General features: G+C 47.2%; 1 pseudogene; it reads right to left on the bottom strand.

Annotated features, from left to right (window-relative positions):
- Nucleotides 1-262: 262 nt before the first annotated feature.
- LOC144368676 (dual specificity protein phosphatase 4 pseudogene) lies at nucleotides 263-779 on the bottom strand (annotated as a pseudogene).
- Nucleotides 780-3,842: the final 3,063 nt, after the last annotated feature.

The raw sequence follows: 3,842 nt of genomic DNA, 5'->3' as shown, positions 1-3,842 counted from the left end.
TATTACCCTGAATCGTCCATATGCACATGTAGGTTTGTCTCACATGAATTCATCTCATTGAAGAATCAATGCCAACTGCAATCCTTACTCCAGATGAGACTGGGAAACTGCATTTATATATTATCAATCTATGCAGTAGTAGAAGGTATGATAAATGGAGAAAAAGACATCTGCCATAGTAGACATTAGACTCATTATACCCTTGATACAAATTTATATATTGTTCAGTCCCACAGAGGCATCCCTGGCAGCAACCTTAGTTTCAGGGGTTAGATGAGTGGCTCTGAGTGCTGGGGGAGGTAAGGTTGGGGTTGTGCTGGTCCTGCAGTCTGCTGGGGGCCAATTGCACACCCAGAGAGATAGGGAAGCTGAAGACAAACTGTGAGGTAAGGGTGGGAGTGGGCTTGCAGTACCCCTAAGGGGCCTGAAGGGCTGGCGGGCCTGGAGGGGCAGGATGTGGCCAGCACCTGGGACAGCTGTTCCATGCAGCTCAAGGCCTTCTCCAGCCTCAGCTGCTCCTTTATCATCTGCCAAGCCAAGCAGATGGTAGCAGAGCACAGGATGCCCTCCTAGCAGTGCACTATAAGGGATATAGTGCACTGGACCGTGGTAGTCCTTCACCGCACAGTCCTACTCCATGGCTTCCATAAATCAGGAGCCCATGTTGGACTTGTGGTTATCTTTCGCCAGATGCGTTTGTACTGGTAGCATCCTTGCATGTGGTTTGGGCATTCAGAGGAGACATTCAATAGGACTGTGATCCCTAGGGCGTGCAGCATGTCTCTCCAGGCAGCGTGGAAGGCAACCTGGAAGTAGAGGAACTGAAGTATCTCCAAGGGACCCTGCCGCCTGTGCAGAGCGGCTCCAGTGGAGCTGCAATGCAGGTGAAATGACTCCATGGCATTGGGGAGAAGTCTGCCGGGGCTCTGGTTTTGGAACAGAATTCTGGGTAAGCAGAGGAAAAATTCTCACAGCCACCTTTGAGCAAGCAGATGTCTCTTCACTGGGGCTTAGGATGGAGTGTCTGCACTATTAGAGTCAAGGTGAGGTCCTCCCTGAGCCCCTGGCGCCTGGGCTCCACTCAAAGTAGAGGATGGCAGCCAAGTAGAGACTAGAGCACAAGAGGGCGCACTTCCCCTTGAGCGTGCAGGATGGATTCCAGGATCTTGGAGCCCTTGGCCTGCCTATTTTCCTGGGTGTTGTATGAAAGAAGGTGGACAGAACCTCTGTCTAATAGGAAAGGTGTGCAAAAAGTCGAGCAGCAAGTGCTTGCTGGCGCTCCCCAGCCCCAGGGTTCAGGGGCTGCCACTGCTGTCAGCCCAGCTGCCTCCAGGCACTGCAGTCTCCACCCCTCACATGCAACCCAGGGCAACCACCATCTCCTGCCGCAGTCTGGCTGGGCACAAGATCACGAGCCACTCACACCTTGTAGATTCAAACAGCAATCCTTTATTCCCGAACTCACACCGGCTCTGTACAAACACGTTCTGGAGAAATCCAAGTTCTGCTGCACAATTCACATCCCAAATACTTTCTGAATTCCACAAGATCTCAAAGGGAACTCAGGCAGCAGGATACGCCCTATTCCCAGCAGGAATAACCTTAAACCTGGAACTGCCCTAAACCCAGATTGTTTTAAACTGGGAACACCCTTAACTTGTCTTAAATGGGGAACGCCCTAAACCCAAATTGTCCTAAACCGGGAACGCCCTCAACCCAAGGAGCAGGATACTTCCTAAAACCTGCAGGATACACCCTAAACCTGGATCCACCCTGGTCCTTGAGCAGGGTCACCTTTCTCAAACACACATGCAATGTCACAGCGAATGTCCAAAGCAAGTGCATTTCCACGAGTCCTTCCTCTAAGCAAAATGGGGTGCGCTGGCAAGGAAATTTTGATGCGTCATTCCTACTTGGCAATGGCCCTCAGCAATCTCCCAACTTCTTTGCCTCTGCCGCCGCCACAGCTACAGCCTCTGCCTTAGCGGTTCTCACACAGCTTCATAGGCTTTTTGAGCACACTGCAGTCCATCTCTCCCAGAATCGTCACCATGGAGTGTAGGAACTGGGGCAATAGATAGTCACCCAGGCCAGCCAGGCAACAGGAATGAGCGAACAAGAGCTAAGAGAGGGAGCTTTCAGAAGTGACCGCCAACTTGGTCCCCAGAGGCTTGGGCATCCAGACTCCTATTGGGTCCCCTTCCTCCTGCAGCCTTCAGGTTACATAGCAGCCCTAGCAGCCTCAGGTGCCTTGCCCAGGCTGTGCTGACAAGGGAGTGGCAGCACAAGTGTGTGTGTTGAAGACAGAGAAGCACTATTTTAAAAAATCTGTATTCATATGTGTCACATTAAATCCTTTCTCAGTTCAGGGCTGTGGCTGTGGCTCAATGGTAGTGCACTTTACTGGCATGTGTGAGGCACTGGGTTTGATTCTCGACACTGTATATAAATAAATAAAATAAAGGTCTATCAACAACTAAATTTTTTTAAAATAATAAAAAATAAAACCTTCCCTAGTTCAAAACATATTTATTTATATTTTCATACATGTATTCATGGGTTATTCTAATGAGTATTCTTAGTTTTCCATATGCATTTTTTTTCACTAACCCTACCCTTACCCTACAGAAAATTTAACACTAAACCTAAATATAACCATATACCTGAATCTACATTAATATAAAGCATATGTAAAATTGTGAATATACATGAGTAATAAGACCTATATATTCAATTATCAAAAATATATTTGCATATATTGTATATGCATATTTACTTGTGCATTCACAAAATTTAAAATGGCTACTTTCATACCAGATTATAAACACCTCCACTTCTGCTTTTGCTAATCTGATCCCATCCTCTCAAACTTGAAACCTACTGTCTACGTATTTTCCCTAAAATAACTCATGTCCACCTGTAGGTTTTTCCTGATAGATTACCTGCAGCTGAATATCAATGTGAACACACTGTTGACAAGCAAGCAATTAAACATATCAACATCAGTCGAGATATGCTGAACACACAAAGGCTAGTACATAAATTCATACTTAGATTGGATATCCACTCTTCCAGACTTGTACTCTTCATATATGCATCCTCTCCATTCCTCTGCGTCCATCACTCTTCTAAGGGAAACACAGAACCACAACTTTTGTTTTCTTCAGAGAACAAGAAAACCTCACACTTCCCTGGTATTTACCACCTAAGTATGAGCTTAATGAATGCTTGATTTTATACTTTGAAAAGCACTGGCTCACTAGTCTAGAAACTCGGTGGACAGGGCCCATATTTGTTTTGTGTCCAACACCCAATAGTATGCTCTCACTAGCATTTCAATAAAACGATAAATAAATGACTATATTATTATTTTTTTAAAGATCTTTTTTTTTTTAAATGGGCCTGTATCTTGGTGCTGAGAATGGAACCCAGTGCCGCACACATGCCAGGCAAGTGCTCTACCACTGAGCCACAACCCCAGCTCCAAAGATATTATTAAGCGCGATTCTGTCACTCAGTTGCTGCACCACTACCTTCTGTGGGGGAGATGAGTTTTCAGAGTTTGACTGAAGCAACTGATAAAACCACGCAGGCGAGGCCTCCAAAGGATGGGAACTTAAAAGTACCATCGCACACCCTCGCGCACCACATCCTGCTTCCCGCCCAAATTTGCAAGTTTCCCCGCCCACCCGCCTGCCTACCCCAGATGTGGCCCACGCCTAGCTCCGCCCCCCACGCACACGCACGTGCTCCGCACTCTCCAGGACCCCGGAAGGCCCAGGCGCCTGTGGGGAACACAACCCTCAAGACCGGCCCCAAAAGGCAGTTCCCACGAGTTGGCT

Source organism: Ictidomys tridecemlineatus, chromosome 11 (assembly GCF_052094955.1).
Source record: "Ictidomys tridecemlineatus isolate mIctTri1 chromosome 11, mIctTri1.hap1, whole genome shotgun sequence".
NCBI classification, from domain to species: domain Eukaryota; kingdom Metazoa; phylum Chordata; class Mammalia; order Rodentia; family Sciuridae; genus Ictidomys; species Ictidomys tridecemlineatus.
This window is presented reverse-complemented; position numbering and strand designations above follow the sequence as displayed.